The 23,981-nt window shown below is 36.8% G+C and overlaps 1 protein-coding gene and 1 pseudogene across 2 annotated transcripts in view; both read right to left on the bottom strand.

Moving 5' to 3' along the window:
• The window catches only part of Klf8 (Kruppel like factor 8), a 284,345-nt gene that overhangs the window by 126,918 nt on the left and 133,446 nt on the right, over positions 1-23,981 (bottom strand). The window lies entirely within an intron of this gene.
• On the bottom strand, positions 767-4,002 carry LOC111814568 (annotated as a pseudogene).

Consider the following 23,981-nt stretch of genomic DNA (forward strand, 5'->3'; position numbering starts at 1 on the left):
AAAAAAAAAAACAAAAAGAAAATCCAACAATATGCTTCATTCAAGAAACATATTTAATTCAAAAGGAAATTCACAGAGTAAAAGTCAAAGGATGGAAAACTATCCCCCATGCCACTGGAATATCAAAAAAAAGCAGAAGTAGCTATCCTGCTTGCTGACAATATCAACTTCAAACCAAAAATCAAACAGATAAAGGTCGTCACTGCATACATATTAAAGGAAATCAGCATGAGGAAGAGGTAACAATTATAAATATATATGCACCCAATGTAGCAGCACCCTCCTACATGAGAAAAAATTTAACAGACATGAAATATCAAATGCAGGCCAGCCAAATAGGTCAGTGGATTAAAGTGCTTGATTAGGCATACGCAGGGACCGGGGTTCGATCCCAGGTGTTCCCAGCCAGCCCCACCTGCTAGGTATGCTGAGAGGCCATTGAGACTGGGCGTGGTGGTGCACACCTATAATCTCAAACTTTGGGAGGCTGAAAACAGGAGAATCATTATGAGTCCTATTTGTGTAGTGAGATCCTGTATAACCTGTACTAAATACAGTCATTCTGGTATGGATTCCTATAATCAGGTTAAAACATGTATCATTTTCCCCCGTTGCACTGAATCATTGGTCCTTTCCCAACAACTCTAGCCCATGACCACACATCTTAGGAGTCTCTAAATGTTAAAAGAAGCTCTGAGTACCAAGCCAACCAGTGAAGGGAGAGGGCAGAACAATCACAGAGGTAAAAGGTCCAAAGGTGGCTGTGTTACTCAGAACTTACCCTTTTCAAAATGTGAAAGTCATAGTGCTTCTTGCTTGTTCTCAGCTTAAACTTGTTAGCTGAGTTGATTTATTTCTTCAGTTCATTTTGTGCAGCTGAAATGGATGGGAATGTGGCTAAGACAGTGTACACAGAGGCTAAGTCATTAGGCTTAGAGCGTTCAGGGTTGACAGTGCTATCCCCACTGCCACAGCAGAGGGCGTCATGATGCAGCTGCAGCTGCAACTGGGGGTCCCGAAGCATTCGGATCTTGGCACCAATTTTGAAGAGTTCCCCAAAAAGCTTTTTAGCTTCCATGCGAGTTATTGCATCTGGTAGTTCAGTAATTTCCAAGACTTTCCCAGCAACTGCTTCTCCTGCTCCAAGGTCCATGGATGCAGCTTTTTTAGCTCATCTCCTTCCTCAGTTTCCATGCCTGTTGCCTGACTGACCCTGTTGGCTTGGAATGGGTCCATGCATAACAGCAGGAGGGTTGTACTGCAGTGGCTGTCAAAGTAATGGATACCTGGCCATCTCCCTGCCCCATGACAAAAGGTCTAGAAAACTAGGGCATGATGGAAAGTGGTGGTCCAGGGGTGCATATGGTTTTTTGGGTGGATAACTGAGCTGGTGCCAGTGACTGAGTTGGTGAAATAATGGGACTGCTGACTTGAGAGATGTGAACAATATTGTCTACATTGCTAAATTTGACACACTTCTGCCCTCTCTGGTGGTCACAGTAATATTTATTTTGTTTCCACTGAGGGGGTGGGTGGGCACCAGATTGTGGCCTTGAAGCTGTTGGGAACCACATGGCAAAGTAGCTTGAGGAAACTGTACTTCAGGTCCTAGGTGCTGCAAGTAACCAACTGAAGAACTTAAATTATTTTGTTGGCCAGGTGAAATGACACTGTAGTAAACTGGCATTCTGGCTGTGGGCACAGATTCTTGATTAGACTGACTAGAGAACATAACAGGCTGTTGATAAGTTTGATGGGCTACTCCATGAGAACCTTGAGGCAGTGAAACCTGACGTGATGGCACTGAAGGATAGGGTATGATCACTCCTTTCATCTTATTTCTAATGCTGTTGGGTTGACCTCCAACTAGGCTCTGACTTTGGGGCTGCTGAACTCCAACTATTCCTTGGTAGTTTTGTTGCTGGTTGGGGATAACTTGATAACGTGCTTGATGTGCAGGCTGTGGCAATGATTGGTTAAGATGTGAACTATAATGGACAGAAGGGATAGGGCAATACTGAAGCTGACTGGAGTGATAGTGGCCTGGAGCACAATAATAGGCTGGCATCTGCGGTGAGGGCTGCTGAACATATCCCTGCTGCTGGAGCACAGGCTAGTTGACAGGATGAGCAGAGGCGGCATAGCTGGCAGTAAGGACAGGTTGCCCAGGTGGGAGGGGTTGGGGAAGAGAGGTAGAAGGGGCGATGAAGGAAGGCGTGGCATAGGCTTTGCTGTCATGATGTAACCAGACTGCTGTGGAGACTGAAGCACCACAGTAAACTGGAACATGGTGGCATGTGGATCAGAACCATCAGATGGCTGGTGGGCAAGACTCATGTGGCTGAACTGAGAACCGTGGTTTATCCTATGAGAACATGTGATTAGCTGCTGGTTGCTGAGGTGGAGGGAGTTGCAGAGGTGGCTGTGGTGGTCCAGGCACTTGGGTTCTAACTGGCTGTTGAGTCATAGGAGGGTTATACATGACCAGACTCCCATCTGAGTTTATGAAGGCATGACCTATTTGTGGGTTGATAAGAATACTGCCAGGTAGTATGCCTGCCACTTCCAAAGGAAGCAAAAAGAAGCTAGTGCTAGGAGATGAAACTTGCCCATTTAGGCCACCATTGAAGGAAAGAGAACTATGAGTGCTAACAGCTAGGCAGACAACAGGTGCTCCATGAATGACTGAGAGGTGTGCTTGGAATAGGCTGCTGGATGTGAGAAAGAGATCCAGTAGAGGACCCTACACTACCAGAAGACTCAGAATCTGTTTTAGAAAGCCTGCCTATTCTTTTGCTGCTTCCAGAACTATCACCTCTTGTCAGGACTGAGATTCCACTAAAGCTGCTGGCTTTGATTACAGCAGGCTTCAAATTTCTCAGGGAGCTATCTGAATCTGTGCTGCTTCATGGTCGAGGTTCAGAATATTTCAACTCATTCTCAGTGCTGCTTTGATGACTATTTGTTGATCTTCCAAAGCATCTTTAGTAACTCTAAATATCTGGCACCTCTACTGGGTATTACTAGCATACTCATCTTGAATTCTTTTACCAATAATATAATTCTCTTGAGAAAACAGAGAATCTTGTGAAAATATTCAGTCTCTAGCTCTCTAGTATTCTTTCTTCTATAGATTTGCTTCTTCTATCACCTTTCAATTGTATTCTCATCTGGTTATCATCTTTGTCAAAGCTAGAGTTATCTCTCTTGAGGATGTATCACTTCTGAAAATCTTCACCTCTATCATCTTTAATATGCTCATTAAATTTTTGATCAGGTATTGTTTACTATGACAGATTTTCTGCTCTGATCAACACAGCGATCTAATCTAAAGTAAATAGCTATTCTGTGTAATAGCATCGTGTGGTAAGATGTCATTGGGGGGAATTTTTTACAAAAAAGTCATTATTACCAATGAAATATAAAATTTCTTGCTCTAATTTCAGTAGCATTATTCTGTCTCTGGGATTGTTTTTTAATGTATTTACTAAAAATTCATGTAGATCTATGCCAGTTAAATCAGTTTATTCTTGACTGGAATATCTTGATAATATTTGGGGGGGCAACTTATCACTGGCTTTTCTTTCTTCTGCTTCATCTTTTGAGGGCTTCTCCTCTTTTTCAAATGATTGTGTTAACTGGATCTGAATTATTACCTGCAAAGCAATATTGTTGTCAATATATCATTAATTTGTCTCTGCCAAAATGTTCTCATAGTTTTCTGATTTGATAAGGTTTTCAACTGTGGTTGTATCTTCCATTTCTGCCTCCAAATACTTCATTGTTCCAGTTTCATCCTTTATAGCAATAGTACAAGACATCCTCATTAGCAAAGGTTACTTCAGAATTCTGTAAGGAACTTGAAGCCTGATGTGTCCTTTTAATTTGGGACAGTGGTGTTCCACAAAAATGAAATAAAATAATCCAAGGTTTCGTCCCGCACCTGTCAGTCGGGATGTCAATTGTATTGAACCATCTATAATCTGGCAGGACGAGTCCCATGTCCTTGTCACCACTGTAGATTGCCGGATTGAAATGAACTGTCTTTCACCAAATATATCATATTTTTCAGTGGTCCGCATTGCTCCAGAAGAGGAGGAGGTGCTTGGAGCATGGCCTGACAGAGCAATGATGGGTCTGGGTGGGTACGACTAGCAGTCTTACTAAAGGAAACTGACCCCATCACCAGCCTGGACAATGGATCCAGAGGCAGCCACGGCAGCCATGTTTATCACTCTTCATGACTGAGTAATACTCCATTGTATGAAAACACCAGATCTTCTTCATCCATTCCTCAGGTGATGGGCATTTTGGTTGCTCCAAAGATTTGGCTATCACAGATTATGCTGCTATAAACATAGGTGAATATACATGACAATAATATGATGTTTGCAGTTGTTTTGGGAAAATTCTCAGTAGGAGGATAGCTGCTTTGAATGGTATTGCAGTCCTAGTATCTTGAGGAATCTCCACACTAATTTCCATAATAGTTACACCAGTCTACATTCCCACCAGCAGTGGAGAAGGAGTCCTTTTTCCATAAAGCCTCTCCAGTATTTGTTGTTGGTTGATTTCTTTAAGATAGCCATTCTTTCTGGGGTGAGATGGAATCTCAGGGTTGTTTTAATTTGCATTTTATGGATGGCTAGTGATGTGGAGCACTTTTTCATGTATTTATTAGCTTCTGGATTATCTTCCTCTGAGGTGTGTGTATTCATCTGGGATGCTAGTTTCTGGATTTCGTCTTGAAATTTTGGACTCCTCCACTGCTGGTGGGAATGTAGACTAGTGTAACTATTATGGAAATTAGTGTGGAGATTCCTCAAGAAAATAGGACTGGAATACCACTCAAACTGATCTTTTTTAGTTCTTTCTAAATTCTAGAGAGAAAACCTTTGTCTAAGTGCTAATTAGTAAAGATTTTTTCCAAATTTGTGGATTGCTTTCACTCTGCTGGTAAATTTTTGGATGTGCCAAAACTTCTAAATAACGGCAGGTCTCACTTGGCAACTCTTTCAAGTATTACCCATGAAGTTTGATTTTTGTTCATGAACTGTTTACCTACCCCTATGTCTTCAAGGGTTCCTGCTACTTTCTCATCCAGGAGATTTAGTGTTTCTGTTTTAATGTTTAGATCTTTAATCAATGTTGACTTTAGTTTATTGCATGATTGATCTGGGTCAACTTTTAGTTATCAGCACGTAGTGAGCCAATTCTTCCAGCACCATTTCCAAAAAGAGGCTATCTTTCTTCCAGTAAGCATGTTTGGCCCCTTTGTCAAAGATAAGGTGGCTGAGTGTGTTTGTACTTGCTTCCACATTTTCTAATGTATTCCATTGATCCTCAGGTCTATTTTTTGCCAATATCATGCTGATTTTATCACAGTGGCCTTGTAGTACAATTTCTAGCCAGCAACTGTAATGCCTCTTGCCTTGTCTTTTTTTGCCAGGATGCCCTTTGTTATTCTAGGTATTTTCTGGTTCCAAATGAATTTTAGGAATGAGTTCTCTAGGTCTGTGACATATGTTAGTGGTGTTTTGAAAGGGACTGCATTAAATCTATATAACAATTTTGGGAGTATGGCCATCTTCACAATGTTGCTTCTTCCTATCCAGGTGCAGGGAATATCTTTCCATTTTCTGAAATCCTCTTCAATCTCTCTTTTCAGAGTACTTTAATTTTCATTGAATAGATCTTCTAATTCATAACTATTTCATTTTCCACAGTGCCATTGTGAAAGATATTATTTCTCTAATTTCTCTCTCAGTTTATTTGTTATCTATGCAGAGGAAGGCTATTGACTTTTTGGTATTCACTTTGTATCCTGCTATGCTACTTAATTTGTGTACTAATTCTAGTAGCATCTTGGTGGAGCTTTGTGGATCTTCCATGTAGTGTCATGTCATCTGCAAATAGTGACTGTTTAACTTCTTCTTTACCTATTGTTATTCCTTTCATTTCTCTCTCTTTGTCTAATGCCTCTAGCTCATGATTCCAAAACTCTACTGAATAGGAGTGGTGACAGAGTACAACCTTGTCTTGCACCTGCTCTGAGAGTAAAGGATTTCGGCTTTTTCCCATTTAGAATTATGTGAGCAGTAGGATTGTCATGGATGCCTTTTATCAGATTGAGGTAAAGGCCATCTATTCTAATTTTCTGTAGGATTTTGAACGTGAATGAGTGTTGGCCTTTATCGATAGCCTTTTCTGCATCAAGTGCGATGATCATGTGGTTTTTGGATTTAGCTTTGTTGATAGCGTGTATTACATTCAGAGATTTGTGTATATTGAACCATCTTTGCATCCCTGGGATGAATCCTACCTTGTCATGTTGTACAATCTTCTTGATGATTCTACAATGTATTTGCTATGATTTTATTGAGGACTTCTGCATCTCTGTTCATGAGGGAAATTGTCCTGTAGTTCTATTTTTTTAGTTGCGTCTTTCTCTGGTTTTGGTATCAGTATAACACTTGCCTCCAGAAATGATTGTGGGAGGACTGTTTCCTTTTCAATTTCATTGAAGAGCTTGAGGAGCATTGTGATTACATCTCCTGTAAACTTCTTGTAGAAATAGCTGTGAATCCATCAGTACCTGCACCTTTCTTTGTTGGTAGGTTTTTATTATTGGGCTATTGAGAGCTCTTCTACGTTCTTGATTCAGCCTTGGTAATTTGTACCTTTCTAGGAATCTGTCCATTTCTTCTGTGCCTTCTATTCTATAAGAGTAAAGAATCTCAAAGTACCTATAGATGATCTTCTAAATTTTCACTGGTCTGTGGTCATTTTGCCCTTTTCATTCCTTATTGATTGCATTTCAGTACTTTCGTCTTTTTCATGAGCTTAGGTAGGGGCTTATCACTTTTATCTTTCAAAGAATCAGCTTTTTGATTTGTTAATTGTGTTGTATTTTTCCTCTCAACTGCATTAATTTCTGCTCTAGTCTTTATAATTTTGCCCCATCTTTGGACTTTGCGTTTAGTTTGCTCTTCCTTTTCTAGATGTTTGAGGTGCAGCAGTAGGGTATTTATTTTGCCCCTTCTGTTTACCTAATGTGTGAGTTCATAGGTACAAATTTCCCTCCAAGAACTGCTTTCATTGCATCCCATAAGTTTCCATAAGTTGTACTTGAGCTTTCATTGAACTGTATGTATTTTTTAATTTTTTTTTAATTTCATCTGTGACCCATTGGTTGCGAGTAGGGTGTCGTTTAATTTCTGTGTATTTAGGTTTTTTTTTCTTTTTCTGGTTTCTTTTGTCATTTATTTCCAGTTTCATTGCAGTGTGGTCAGATAATATGCATGGGATAACTTCTGTTTTCTTGCTTATACTTAAGCATGACCTATGGACCAGTATGTGGTCTATTTTAGAAAATGAGCCATGTGGCACTGAGAAAAATGTGTATTCAGCTGTGTTTGTGTGGAGCACTCTGTATATGTCTACCAAGTCCATTTGTTTCAAGCTGTGGTTCAGTTTTGTTATTTCTTTGCTAAGTTTTTGTCTGGTTGACCTATCTTTTTTGGATAAGGGGGTGTTAAGGTCTCCTGTTAAGATTGTGGTATTGGATAATATATTTTTACTGTTGATTAAGATTCGTCTTATATAGTTGGATGTTCCCCTGTTGGGTACATACATATTTATGAGTGTTACATTTTCCTCTTGAATTTTTTCCTGAACTAGTATATAGTGCCATTCTTTATTTTGTTTCATCATTCTTCATTTGAAGTTCAGAATTTCTGTGAACAGAATTGGTCCCCCTGCTTTTTTCTGAGTTGCTGGAGTATGTAGTATTGTTTTCCATCCTTTGACTTTCAGCCTATGAATTTCTTTATGAGTTAAGTGTGTTTCTTTTATACAGCATATTGTTGGATTTTGCTTCCTGATTCACTGTGCCAGTCTATTTAACTGGTGAACTAAGTCCATTTACATTAATGGTTATACTTGAGATGTATTGACTTAAGATTAATTGGGTTGATGTTATTTGGAATTGTATATGCTTCAATTACCTGCACATCAGATTGTTTCCCCATATTTTGGAAGTTTTCTGTTATTACTTCTGTCCATATTCTTTTTAAATCATTTGTGTTGACTCATTCTTTGTTATTGATGCCCTTTAGTCTCTGTTGTTCATCTTTGCATTGTCTTGCATGTGACAAATTATTTTTCCTTGCATCCTAGATTTTTTTTTCTGGCAGAATCAGGGATTGAACTCAGGCTCTTGGGCTTGCCAGATCGTAGTTGTTTCTAAGAGATCTTTTCTTACCTTTTCACTAGCTGTGATGGTGTCTTCAAGATCTGAAACTCTATCTTCACTTTCATTCAAATGGGTTTGCCAACTTGTGATTGAGATTTTAAGTTCTCTATATCTCTTTGACTCTGCTTCTTGTTATGCATTTCTTTCCTATATTGCTTATTCAAGGATCCCATTATTTTTCTATTGTTCTCTAATGTTTTATCTCTGTCTTCTTTAGAAGCAGTTATTTATTCTTTCATTATAGTTATCCTTTCCTGTTTCACTTCAGAGATTATTTCTGATCTGATTTGCTCTATATGTTTCTGCAGTTGTTTCTTTACTTCAGACTTTATTAATTCAGAGATTTCTTTTCTTATTTTAGAGATTATTTCTGATGTGATTTCCTCTATACCTTTGTGCAGTTGTTTCTTTTCATCAGATGCTATTTATTTAGAGATTTCAGCTGTGTGCTTGCCAGTTTCTTCTATGCTAGTGTCTCCTGCATTTGTTCCATGTGGCTCGGGGTCTGAGATTGCATTATGCCCCTTCTCTTTTTCATTTTGTATAGCAGGGTCCTCTAATCTTTAAGTAGAGCTTTCATGCAGTTATAATCTTAGCACCTACTGAAGTTCTTACCCAAGAAAGATTATGCGGTTAAGGCAGTTATAGTTTTATATGTACCAAACTACAATTAGGAACACCAATAATGGGTAGTGATATTTAGCAGTTGCCAAACTTTCATAACTAATGGATTTGTATTTTAGACAGTAAGAGCAAGCACTATGTCTATATAGCTAAGCAGATATTAAATTGGGAATTTCTAACTAAGTTAGTTCCCCTAAGTTCTGTCTGATCACCTCCCTTTGATGTATATGGGTCTTCCATGCAGACTAGTTCACCCTGGTTACCTTTTGCCCCCTCTCTCAGTGAAGAGAAAAAGGGAGAATGCTCTCATAGGTCTGGGTCTAGCAAAGTGTCCCACCTTACTGGGCCTTCATCTACAAAGTCTGAACTTGTCCCAATGTGCTTGGCTTGGTTCTGGCTGCTGTGCTCATCTTATTCCTGATGCAGCCCATGGAAGTGAACCTGCTATGCCCCTCTGGCAAGATGTTCTGATCCTGGATTTGCTTGGTGGTTCTGCCCCCTTGCCTCTCTTCAGCAACTTCAGCTGGAAAGTTTCATACCAGGTTTATATGTCCACCTGGGTTTGGTGGTTCCTGAGAGCATGGTGGAAGGTCTCATTCACAGGCCAGGTCTGGGCTGTGCCCAGAGGGGACCGGTGGGTGTAGAGGAGCAGAAGCTCACTCACATATATGTCCAACATGGGCTGGGTCTGAAGAGGTCCTGAGAGCACAGCTGAGAGTCTCAAGCACAAGCCCGGTCTGGCACCTAATTATTATTTTTTTTTTTGGGAAGGGGGGAGGGATACCGGGGATTGAACTCAGGCCCTTGCGCTTGTCAGGGAAGCACTTATTCCACTGAGCCATCTCCCCAGCCCCAGCCTAATTATTTTAACTGTCCTACTAACCTGCTCTGAAACTTTGTCATTGAAGTAAAGATTTTCATGGAGAGGAAACTGTCTCATTGTTATTTCTTTCTCATTAAAATTAAGAAAAAATTTTTTAAAAAAAATTGAAAAGAAGAAAAGATTTATTGAAAGGAAGAGTTAATTAATTGTTTGATCAATCTTGCATGTCTATATATCCAGTAATCTGAGCAACAAATCTGATGATAACATAATATAATATAACAATTATTGTTAATTTTCTATTCTTGTTTTGAAATTATGTACCATTTTATTGTTTAATGTTGCTTTGTTTTTCTTTCTTTTCCCTCTTTAAAATAAAAATTAGAAAAAATAAAAATAAAAAATAAAGAACAAAAAGTGTGAAACGCTACAGACACTAGAGAAACTCAGATCATTAATAGCTACTTTGAAAATCTTCACTGTCACTGGATGGAAAACCCGGAAAAAATGGAGAGTCTCCTAAATACATATGAAATGCCAAAGCTGAGTCAAGAAGACAAATGCTCTCTGAATAACCCAGTAATGAGAAACAAAACTGAAAATGTAATAAAGATCCTACCAACAAAGAAAATACCAGGTCCTGAAGAATTCACTGCAGAATTCTACAAAACTGAAAGGGAAGCAATTCATCCAAACTCATTTTTGGAAGCAAGTATTAGTCTTATTCCAAAACCAGAGAAAGATCCAAGTAAAAAAAGAGAACTACAGGTCAATCTCTCTAGTGAATATAGATTCAAAAATACTCAGTAAAATACTAGCAAACAGAATGTAGAAAATCATCAAAAAGATTACATGTTGTGACCAAGTGGGAGTCATTCCAGGAATGCAGGGATGGTTCAACATATATAAATTCATGTAATACACCACATCAGTACAACTGAGAACAAAAATCACATGATCATCTCAACAGATGGGGAAAAAAAGCCTTTGACAAAATCCAACACTCATTCACTACCTGATAAAAGCCATGAGAAACCAACAGCCAACACCATACCGAATGGGCAAAAACTGAAGACCTGTATTTCCAATTTAAGGACAAGACAAGCATGTCTACTGCCTGCACTCCTTCCTGTTCGATATAGTTCTAGAAATGTTAGCCAGAGCAATTACAAAAGAGAAAAACATAAAAAGCGTAAGGATAGTAAAAAAAATAGTCAAAACATCATTATTTGCAGATGACATGATACTCTACATAGGGTAACCCAAAATCTCCACTAAGAGTCTTACAGATTTAGTCAGGAAATTCAGCAATGTAGCTGGATACAAAGTCAACATCCAAAACTCAGTAGCATTTTTGTGTACAAATAACACAATTAGAGAGACACTAGGGAAACCACATCATTGAAAATTGTTTCTAAAAAATGCAATACTTAGGAATCAATCTCACAAAGGAGGTAAAAGATGTATATGGTGAAAATTGAACTCTGAAAAGAGAGATTGAAGTGGATTTGAGAAGATGTAAAGATATTCCATGCTCCTGAATAGGAAGAACCAACACTGTGAAAATGGCCATTCACCCAAAATTGTTATACAGACTCTGTGCAATCCCAATTTAAAAACCATCAGTATACCTTCATAGAGCTAGAGAAAAATTTGCTAAACTCATTTGTAAAAAGAAGAGACCGAGAATGTGAAAAGCAGTACTGGAAAATAAAGTAAAAGTAGGCGGTACCACAATCCCTGACCTGGAATTATACTCTAAAGCTGATGTAGTAAAATCAGCATGGTATTGGAACAGAGATAGACCTCAGGATCAATTGAACAGATTAGAAGAAGCACAGACAACAGCAAAGACATCCAGCCACCTTATCTTAGACAAAGGTGCCTAAAATTTTCACTGGAAGGAACATAGTCTCTTTAATAAACAGTGTTGGAAAAACATTGTTTTTACATGCTGAAGAATAAATCAGGGGCCAGGGAGATGGCTCAGTGGAATAAGTGCTTCCCTGGCAAGTGCAAGGGCCTGAGTTCAATTCCCGGTTCTGCCAAAAAGAATAAATCAGACTCACATTTATCACGATGCACTAAATTACAGTCAAAATGGAAAAAATTTAAATGTTAAAAGAGAAATATTTATTCTCATTGAACTAAGAGAAAGTAGCTGTATATCTAGCCTATCTTATATATACTTATATTTTTTCACTATAAAACAGTCCTTTATTTATATCCCCCTTTTTTGCTTTGTTTTGTCAGAGATTAGTTTTCCACTGCTGTTAGAAAAGCTATATTTCCAGAAGTTTTTAAGACTCTTTTCAGGGGCTGGCGAGATAGCTCAGTAGTCTAAAGCGCCTGCTCAGGCAAGCATGCAGGGACCTCGGTTCGATCCCCAGCACCACATGCCATGCCAGCCCGCCCCCAGGGTGCACTGAACTGACCATAAAAAAGAAAAAAATAAATAAAGGAAACATTAAAAAAAAGAATCTTTTCATACTTGATGCCAGTCCAAAAATTGTAGGTACTTGAATTCAGCAAAACAATACAATATAGTCCAATAGTCCATAATAGTAGTGAGTCACCAGCAAATCTGGCAATTATCTGAAGTTGTAGACTTGAGCCATTTACAGCTCAGCATATTAATACAGCCTTACTTTCTACTAATAGTGTTTAGAAAAGATATAATGTCTATATCTTATCCTCTGAATAACTACTATGAATACAACAATATGTAATGTATTAGTTATTGTAACTGTTCTAACCAATTTTGAAACTGATTTCTTTTTTATCTTTTTGCTCATTAAAATGAATTTTAAAAATTGCAAAAAAAAATAAAATGAAGATTCTTATACAATTTAAAAACATAAAAACAAAAAGGAAAATACTATAAGTATCAACTTCCCAAATAAGCACTCACTGTAACTTTCACCTTGAATTATTCTGAGATAAATATAATGAACAGCCACATGCATAAAATATGCATTTGGAGAACACCTATAGGTATATTTTTTTGTTTAATGGAATAATTGCCATTAATGTTGGGTCATAATAAATCAGTTTCTATTTTTCTGACCAAAAAATAAAAAGAAATATTAAATTTTCTGGAGGAAAATATATGTCAAAATATTAAGATATACGGGTAAGTAGAGAGTTAATGATCAAAAAACAAACTGCATGGAAAATACTTGAAATAATCAACTGGGATCTCATCTTTTTGAAAACTTTTACACCTCAAGCGAAATCTCCAACAGAGAAAAGAAACAACAAACTGCAAAAAAAAAAATTATAGACAACTGTTCCTCTGACAAAAGCCTTCTATCTAGAACACAAGAATAATTTTTTAAAAATCCAGTCCCCCAAATTCAAAGACCCAATCAAAAAATGGGTCTCAGATATGAGTGCACAGTTTTCAGATAAAGAAGTCGAAATGTCAAATAAATATGTGAAAAAATATTTAACATCATTCATCATGCAAGAAATACAAATTAAAACAACATTGAAATTCCATCTCATTCCAGAAAGAATGGTGCACACCTAGAAGTCAGCCAATATCAAATAAAAACTTATTTGTGGAGAAATAAGAACTCTTCTTCACTCTTGGTGAGAGTGCACTATGGTACAACCACTATGGAAATCAGAGTTGAGAATCCTTAAAAACCTAGGATAAAAGATCTCATTCAATGTCATTATTTTAGCCCTGAGATATTTTCCAGGACTAAAAACATCACATGACAGTAATATGTGTATTCAGGCTTATAGTAGTATGCTTTAGATAAACGTGAAACTTTTGTTGGTAAATGGATGCATCTAGAGGCCATACTCTTAAATGAAATAAATCAGACCCACATGTGCAAACATTGTATCATCTCTTCAGTGTAATAACCTGAAAGAGAAAATGCAAATCAAAGGGTATAATACACACTAGGAAAAAGGGAATGAACTTACTCAAAGGGAAAGAACTACTGATTTGGGGAAGGACAACTATAATAATGATTGATTTTTGCCTCCTTTTTTCAATTGTCCTTGCTCTCTTCTTAATTTCTTATATATTTCTTTTTTTCTTTTTTCTTCCAATTTTATACGCATATACATTGTAATATGACTAACTGGTTTGAAGACGACACTATGCATTACAACAAGTATTGTGAAATTCATATTACTTTATTTTTTTATTTTTTCCCATAATTTTATTGATAAACAAATAGCAATGAGACAGTTTCAAATCAAATTCTTAGGACAGTTTCAATAATTAACACATTCCATACTCTCTTCCTAGTGGCTATTTGCTGTACAAGATGCAGACATGATATCCTATTTACAAACACTATTAGAACAAAGCCCTCTATTCATTAAGAGAATGTAACTATATATCTATCTTAGCCATTTTGAATACACAGATACAAAATGGACATTCATTGTATTCCTTTTTTTGTTAAGTTCTGTTATTTGACTATTATAGGTGTGTTAACTCAGCAAAATATTTTAAAAGAGTCCAGTAGCCCATAATAGTATTGGGTCTTCCGCTTGACTAGCAATGTCAGAAATTGTTTTTATTTTTTTTCTGTTCAAAGTTTTATTGACAAACTTATAGCAATGAGAGAGTTTCAAATCAAATCGAGAGTACAGTTTCAACAAATAATACACTGCATATATTCTTCTTAGTGGTTAATTGCTGTACAAGATGCAGACTTGTGATCCTACTTACAAACACCATTAGAAAAAATCATTCTATTCATTAAGAGAATGCAACTATATATCTATCCCAATCACTTTGAATACACAGATACAAAATGGACATTCATAGTTATATCCCATTTTTTTAAGTTCCGTTATTGAATATTATAGGTGTGTAAACTCAGCAAAATATTCTAAAAGAGTCCAGTAGCCCATAATAGCAATGGGTATTCTGTTTAACTGGCAATGTCAGAAATTGTTGACCTGAGTTCCCTACAGCACAACATAACAGCATGGCTTTACTTCTTATACTTTGTTTTTATACTTTTCTGCTGGATGGTTAAGAACAAGATAAAGCAGGACCTATGCAACAAGAGTTGTAGCTTTTGGGTCTGATAAGGTCAGTGAAATCCTCTCAGGATTTATCCTGAGATCCTGTACCTCAGACTGTAGAACATTTGTCAGTGTCAGTCATGTGGATGAGTCATGGCCAATGCTTGGCCAATGTGCTCTCTGTGAAAGCTTGAGAGAATGTTTTCTCTCCATGTGACTCTCCTTAGGCACACAGTACATCATCAATCATTTTCCTCTTTGGTCTCATAATCTCCTTGTTCAGAACATTTGGGACACTACCGAGTTACATGACGCTACAGTAGAAGTTCTCATATGTCCTGAGTCTTAATTGACCTTGGAAGGCTAGGGCCAGAATGTTGGTTTTCCTTGCAGCACTCTTTTTTCTCTAATTTTGGTCTGCAAATTCAGGTTGTTAACCCTCCAGAAGACAAGCTTATTGTTATTACCATACAACCTAGGCTGTTAAGTTTAACCTCACTATCTGTCTGAATAAGAAACATTTTAGGCATAACATGGAACAGGTATTTTTCATCAAGTATTGATATGTTGAACTTTAAGTCCCTACAGAATATGATGCAAAAACATTTAAAAAATTTAAATATATTTAAAACAATAGGCATAAAGAATTATATAATTCTCATGTTTACACATAAGTGATATTACTTTAAGTGAAATTCAATATCACTTGTAATTTTTGTTTTAATACTTTTTTTTTGTTTTATGCTTCTTAATAAAATGACCCCTGAAGAAAATAGGCTCAGAAGGATCATATTTCAATTTGATAAGGTATACAAAACAATGGTTATCATATTAAATGGAAAAAGCAACACTGAATGCCGTCCTTTTAATATCACATAGAAAGATGCCTAATATCAAAATTTCTATACAACATAGTAATTCAAGCACTATTGAGAGCAATCAGGAAAAAGAAAAGAATAAAAGCGACATATAAGGAATGCATAATTCAAATTTATTATTGTGACATCCTATGTACAATATCAAGGTAGTGTGAAAAATATCCAATCATAATAGATAACCAACCTCAGCAACTTAGCAGAAAACAAAATCATTGCACAAAACTCAACAGAATTTGTGCACACCTATGAAGAGCTCAAAGGGAAGCAATTCATGAAAACAATACGATTTATTATAGCATTAAGAACAAACTTAAGACACAGCCCAAGCCCAGGTCCAGCGAGTGTGTGGGAGAGCTTCCAGGCTGTGCCCCCTCAATTCCACTGGACACATCGCAAGCCAGGCTTGTGAGTGAGACCTTCTACTCCGAACAACTCCAGAACCAGGCTAAGACCAGCCTGTGAGAATTTGTGCCTCATTCACTCAGGATCTCTCAAGACACAGAACAAGCCCAGGTCCTGCATGTGTGTGGGACAGCTTCTGATCTCCCCATTCTTGATGGATCCCTCTGGATGCAGTCCAGGACCACTTGTAAGTGAGTCCTTCTGCCCTGCTCTCTGCACCCCTCCAAACCCAGCCCAGGCCTGACATACAGGACTAGTGTGAAACCCTGCAGCTGAAGTCCCTGCAGACAGGCTAGGGACCAGAAACACCCAGCTAATCCAGGAGCAGAACATTTTGCCAGAGGGGCACAGAGGGTTCAACTCCAAGGGCTGCAAGAGGAAGAAGCTGAGCACAGCAGCCAGACCCAAGTCAGGAACAATTGGATGATTCAGACCTTGTAGATCTGCACCCAGTAAGCTCAGACACTTTGCAAGACCCAGATCTATAAGAGCATCGTGCCTCTTCCTCTCTTGACTGAGAGAGGAGACAGAAGGTAGCCAGGGAGGGTAACTAGTCAGTGTGAAAAACACCAGGTATATCAAGGTGAGGGGATCAGACAGAACTTAGCAGAACTACCTAAAATACAAATTCCCAATTTAATATCTGCTTATCCATACAGGTATAATGATTGCTCTTATTGTCTAAAATACAAACCCATTACTTACAAAAGTTTGCTAAATATCACCCATTATTAGTGTTTCTTATTCTAGTTCTGTAAATACAAAACTATAACTGCCTTAATGATATAATGTCTCTGGGGAAAGAACCTCAGTAGGTGCTAAAGTTATAACTGCACCAAAGCTCGCTCTACACAAAGATCAGAGGACACTGCTATACAAAATGACAAAGAGAAGGAGCAAAATGCAAACTCAGGCCCTGAGCCCATGTGGAACAAATGCAGAGGACACTAGCACAGAAGAAATTGGGAATCACACAACTCACATGTCTGAATATGTCTGAAGTAAAGAAAAAACCTGCAGAAAGGTATAGAGGAACTCATATCAGAAATAACCTCTGAAATAAAAAGGAACTCTCTGAACTAATAGAGTCTGAAGTACAGAATCAACTGCAGAAACATATTAGAGGGAATCAGATCAGAAATAATCTCTGAAGTAAAAAAAGAAAGGGTAACTATAATGAAAGAATAACTGCCTCTAAAGAAAACACTGCTAAAAAATAAGGAAATAGAAAAACAATGTAATCCATCAATGAGCAACACAGGAAAAGAATATATCAGATGAAGCAGAGTCAAAGAGATATAAAAGAAATTAAAATCTCAATCAAAAGCTTGCAAAACTGTTTCAGTGAAAGTAAAGACAGAGTTTTAGATCTTGAAGATGCTGCCTCAGCTAGTGAAAAAGTCTCCTAAAAATAATTAGGATGCAGGAAAAAAATAATTCATCCCAGGCAAGACAATGCAAAGATAAACAATGTGAGACTAAGAGGCATCAATGAGAAAAAAGGAGTCAATACAAATGATATAAAAAGAATAGGGGCAGAAGTAATAGCAGAAAACTTCCCAAATATGGGACAATAATCTGACATTCAGGTAACCAAAGCACACAGAATTCCAAATAACACCAATCCAATTAAAACCACACTGACACTTATAATAGTGAAGATCCCAGAAATCCAGGACAAGAGCAATATTCTTAAAGCCACCAGAGAAAAGAAACAGATCAATTTTTTTTTTGGCAGAACCAGGGATTGAACTCAGGCCCTTGCACTTGCCACGGAAGTGCTTATTCCACTGAGCCATCTCCCTGGCCCCAATAGATCACATTTGTGAGTGTTTTTTTTTTGTTTTGTTTTGTTTTTTTTTTTTTTGGTGGAACCAGGGATTGAACTCAAGCCCTTGCGCTTGCCAGGGAAGCACTTATTCCACTGAGCCATCTACCCTGCCCTCCAATAGATCACATTTAAAGGAAAACCCATCAGAACAATAGCAGATATCTCTTCACAAACCATGAAGTCAAGAAGAGCATGGACCAGAGTACCTCAAGTCTTCTATGAAAACAAATTCGAGTCCAAACTACTGTACCCTGCAAAACTCTTTCAAGACTGATTCAGACCAGAAATACAAGAATTCTTCAATATATGGAAATACATCAATGTAATTCACTATATCAATAGAGCCAAATCCAAAAGTCACATGGTCATCTCAATTGATGCAGAAAAGGCTTTTGTCAAACATCGACATTCACTCATGTTCAAAGTCTTAAAGAAATGGGAACAGATGGCCTCTACCTCAGTCTGAAAAAAGCCATCTGTGAGGACCCAATGGCTACTGAAATCTTTTTTTTTTTTTTTTTTTTTTTTTCGGAACTGGGGATTGAACTCAGGTCCTTGCACTTACCAGGGAAGTGCTTTTTCTACGGAGCCATCTCCTCAGTCCTACTGAAATCTTTTATTCCCAGATCAGATACAAGGCAAGGATATCCTCTATCACCACTGCTATTCAATATAATTCTGGAAACATTAGCTAGAGGCATAAGACAAGAGAAAGAAATAAAAGGAACAACAATACGTAAAGAAGAAGTTAAAATATCATTATATGCAGAGGACATGACACTCTACCTGGAAAGCCCAAAAACTCTACCAAAAAGAAACTAGATTTAACACACAAATTCAGTAGCATAACAGGATACAAACCCAATACACAAAAGTCAATATCATTCCTCTACACAGATAACTAACACTCTCAGAGGGAAATTAGAGGAACATTATACATTAGCACCACAGAAAATGAAATACTTAGGAATTAACTTAGCTAAAGAACTCAAAGATCTATTCAATGAAAATTAATATACTCTGAAGAAAGAGATCTAGAAGATTTCAAAATATGGAAAGGTTTTCTCTGCTCCTGGATAGTAAGAACCAAAGTTGTGAAGATGTTCATACTACCAAAATTGTTTTACAGATTTATTACAATCCCTATCAAAATACCACCAACATACCTCACAGACCTAGAGAAATCATTCCTAAAGTTTATCTGGAACCAGAAAAAAACAAGAATACCAAAGGCAGTCCTGGGAAACAAAGACAAGTCAGAAAGCATTAGAGTTCCTGACGTGAAATTATACTACAAAGGTACTGTCATAAAATCAGCATGGTATTGGCAAAAAATCAGAAGAGAGTATCACTGGAATAGACTAGAAGGTACAGAAGTCACTATGAACATATCAAGCCACCTTATCTTTGACAAAGGGGCCAAACATACTTAATGGAAGAAAGATAGCCTTTTTAACAAATATTGCTAGAAAAACTGGCTCTCTACACGCCCAAAGTAAAACTTGATCCAGATCTATCACTATGCACTAAGCTAAAGTCAAAATACATTAAACATTAAAACAGAAACACTAAATTTCCTGCAAGGGAAAGTAGGAGGAACTGTTGAAGACATAGGGGAGGGCAAACAGTTCGTGAACAAAAATCAAATTGCATGGGAAATACTTGAAAGAATTAACAATTGGGACCCCTCTTATTGAGAAGTTTTTGTACATCAAAAGAAATTACCAACAAAGTAAAACCAAACCCCACAAATTGGGAAAAAATCTTGATGAATAAGCATTCAGACAAAGGTTTGCTGTCTAGAGTTAATAAAGAAATAAAAAAAAAATTAGGGCCCCTAAATATAAAAACCCAATCCAGAAATGGGCAACCGAGTTGAACACACATTTCTCAGAGGATGAAATTAAAGAAGGAAATAAATGTATGAAAAAACTCTCCACACCACTAGCCATCCATGAAATGCAAATTAAAACAACACTGAGATATCTCACGCCAGAAAGAATGACTATCATAAAGAAATCACCCAACAACAAATGTTGGAGAGGCTGTGGGTAAAAAGGAACCCTGTCCACTGCTGGTGGGAATGTAGACTGGTGCAACCATTATGGAAATAAGTGTGCAGAGTCCTCAAAAAGCAGGACTGGAAATCCCACTATCCCCATCTTGAGAATTTTCCAATAGGAAGTATAAACATCATATCATAGTGATATATGTGCAACTATGTTTATAGCAGCATGGTTTGTGATAGCCAAATCTGGGAAACAACCAAAATGCCCATCACCTGAGGAATGGATTAAAAACATATGGTATTTTTATACAATGGAGCATTACTCGTCTATAAAGAGTGATAAACTCGAAGCCTTTAAGTGGATGTCACTTGAAGCTATATACATCAGTTAAATAAACCAGAACCACATGTGTAAATATTGTATAGTCTTCCTAGTGTAAGAACTCAAAAGAAGAAATCAAAATTGAATGGTTTAACACAATTAAAAGGAAAGAAAGAACCTAAGGATTAGTCAATGAAGAGAGGGCAATGAGAAAAGCTAGGAAAAATGAAAAGGGCAATACCATACATTTATATGGTATAGGTTAAGGCAGTGATCTTAAGAATCTTCACCAGGTTTTTGAAACTACCAGTTAATTGGTAGGATTCACACCCTGACTAATTATATAACCTGATACCTGTGAATTAAGCAACTGCAATGAAAGTAGCAATGTGCAATACAAGGGCCATGCTCCAATTTGCTTGTCATTCTGGATCTCTAAATATGTACCGCTTCTAATGTCATATCAATTGCTGTTATACTGTCACTCAAGTAAACAATTGTTTTTTAAAAAATGGGTAATAAATGAAAAAAGAGAAGATAAAAAAAGCCATAAGACTGTCTTGCTACAGTGCTATATATGATTACATTTCTAAATTTCTATGTAAAAATATGAAATTGTTTAACCCTATTTTTATTACATATTTTTTATTTTGTTTTCTTTTTGTTCTTCACATTCTGTAGGGATTTAATGTTTAACACATTAATAGTTGATGGAATATACCTGTTCCATGTTATGTCTAAGATGTTTGATGTTCAGACTGATAGTGAGGTTAAGTTAACCAGCCTATGTTATAGGGTGATAATATCATTAAGCTTCTCTTCTGGAGGGTTAACAACTTAAGTCTGCAGACCACACATCAGTAAAAAGAAGGGCTGGAAGGACAGCCAACATTTTGGCCTTAGCCATTCAAGGTAAGTAAGGACTCAGGACCTAAGTGAAACTGTACTGTAGCATCCTGTAACTCAGTGGTGTCCCAAATTTTCTGATCAAGGAGACTATGGGGCCACAGAGGAAAATGACTGACAATGGACAGTTTGTGTAAGGAGAGTCACATAGAGAAAAAACATTCTCTCAAGCTTTCACAGAGAGTAATTGGTCAAAGAATGGCCATGACTCATCCACATGACTAATACTGACAAAGGTTCTACAGACTGCAGTACAGGGTTTCAGGGTAAATTCTGAGGGGATTTGGCTGATCTTTTCAGATTCAGAAGTTACATTTCTTGTTATACAGATCTTGCTTTATTTTGGTCTTAACCATCCAGCAAAGAAGTATAAATAGGAGACATAAAAACTAAAGCTATATTAATATGCTGAGTTGTAAAAGGCTCAAGTCAACAACTTCTGACATTGCCTGTTGTATGTATAACCCATTACTATTATGGACTACTGGACTATATTGGATTATTTTGCTGAATTCACACACCTACAATATTTTCCTGCTATAATTTTGTTGATGGTTTGATTTCTAAATTTCTGTGTAAAAATTTGTAATTGTTTTTTTTTTCACATTTTATAGGGATTTAAATTTTAGAATACCCATGGTTGTTAGAAAATAGCTGTTGCATTTTATATCTATAGTGTTTGATATTTAGACCAATAATGATGTTAAGCACAACTGCCTTTGTTACAAGGTAATAATATCATTAAGCTTCTCTTCTGGGTATTTATCAACTAAAGTGTGCAACCCAAAACTTAGCAAGATAGATGGGCTAAAAGAATAGCTATTATTTTGGCCCTAGCCATTCAAGGTCAATGAGGACTCAGGACATAAATGAAACTCTGCTGTCACATACTATAACTAAGAGGTATGCCAAATTTTCTAATCAAGGAGATTATGGGGCCACAGAGGAAAGTCACTGACCCTGTATCATGTGCCCAAAGAGAGTTACCTAGAGAGAAAAAATTCTCTCAGGCTTTCACAGAGAGTAAATTGGTCAAGCAATTGTTGTGATTCATCCATATGTCTGACACTGACAAAGTTCTACAAAGTGCTGTATAGGGTTTCAGGGTAAATCCTGAGGGGATTTGACTGACTTTGTCAGATACAAACGTTACATTTTTAGTTATCTAGGTCTTCCTTGCACTTGGTCTTGACCATCCAGCACAAAATTGTAACCAAAAGGTATAAAAAATAAAGCTATAGTAATATGCTGAGCTATAGAAGACTCAGGTCAACAACTTTGGACATTTACCTGTTGTGCTGATAACTCACTACTATTATGGCCTATTGTACTATATTGCATTATTTGCTAAATTCATGTACCTACAATCTTTGAACTGGCATCAAGTATGAAAAGATCCTTTAAAGACTTCTCCAAATGCAGTATCTATAACTGCACTGGATCACCCATCTCTGACAAAACAAAACAAAATGTGGGATATGTCGGGAGCCATGGAAGCTAGGAAATTGGTCAACTGTGTGTACATGCTACTAGGCCTCAGTGCCTGAAGGAAACAAGCTACCTCAGTACTGAGATAAATGTCCTGTCTGATTGAGGTCAGCTATTAGTCGCTAAGCAACCTTGTATCATGTTTTACTAACTTTTCACAAGTATAAGTAATACACAGTTTTGTTGTGGAAAAAGAAAGAAAAGGAAAGAAAGAAGGAAGGAAGGAAGGAAGGAAGGAAGGAAGGAAGGAAGGAAGGAGGGAGGGAGGGAGGGAGGGAAGGAAGGAGAGAGAGAGAGGAAAAGAAAAGAAAGAAAAGAAAAGAAAAGAAAAGAAAGAAAGAAAGAAAGAAAGAAAGAAAGAAAGAAAGAAAGAAAGAAAGAAAGAAAAGTTATACAGCTACTTTCTCTTAGTTCAGTGAAAAGGATTGTACAATATTGTTTAGTCAGGACATCACATCTGCATCTTGTCCTCTGAATAACTACTATAAAGAGAACACTGCAATGTATTAATTATTGTAACTGCCATACTCACCTTTTGTGAAACTGTTTCATAGCTATTTTATCTTTTTTTCTCATTACAATGAATATAAAAATATAAGAAATGATAAATTTGAATCATTTGTGGGAAAATGGAAGAACCTTGAGACCATAGTAATAAGAAAAATAAATCAGACTCATAAACTTAAATATACCACATGAGATATTTATGAAAATCTCAAATTCTAACTTAAGAGCAAATAAATGATGAATATGTAAAGAGATAAATCTTTCTCCTCTGGGAACTGTATTAAGCAATGAAAGAATTGAAAAGAACAATAAGCAGGAACAAGGAACCACAGTCAAATCTTTTGACAGTTAAACAAAATTGATTAACCTTTAACCAAAAGAAAGCAAAAACTCAAATTAATACAACTATTGATGAAAATTGGGATATTACAAAAGATTCCTATTTTATCCTGATGCTCATTAAGGATTATTTGGAAAATCAATATTCTCTATTCTCTAATAAATAGGAGAATCTAGAAAGTTAAAAATAAATGTTGACACATGTGACCTAACAAGATTAAATAGGATATAAAAATATAAACATACCAGTAGCACGCAAGGATACTGAAGAAATAGTAAAAAGTCTCTAACAGGACAAGCCCAGAACATGATACTTTCTCTGCTGAATTTCATCAGATTGACAGGAAAAATTCTAAAGAGCCCCACATTATTTCATGAAATAAAACTTGAACAAATACTTCCAAACTCATTCTACAGGGCAAATATCACTGTGCAAACAAAACTTAACATAGATGCACATATCTTCAATAAAATACTTGTAAACTGAATTGAACAGCATATGAAAAAAGATAATACACTATATCCAATTTATTTTCTTTCTGGGAAGAATAATCATTCAATATCCATAAATTAATGTATGAAATACAACAGATAATAA

The sequence above is a fragment of the Octodon degus genome, unplaced genomic scaffold (assembly GCF_000260255.1).
Source record: "Octodon degus isolate 3935 unplaced genomic scaffold, OctDeg1.0 scaffold00360, whole genome shotgun sequence".
NCBI classification, from domain to species: Eukaryota; Metazoa; Chordata; class Mammalia; order Rodentia; family Octodontidae; genus Octodon; species Octodon degus.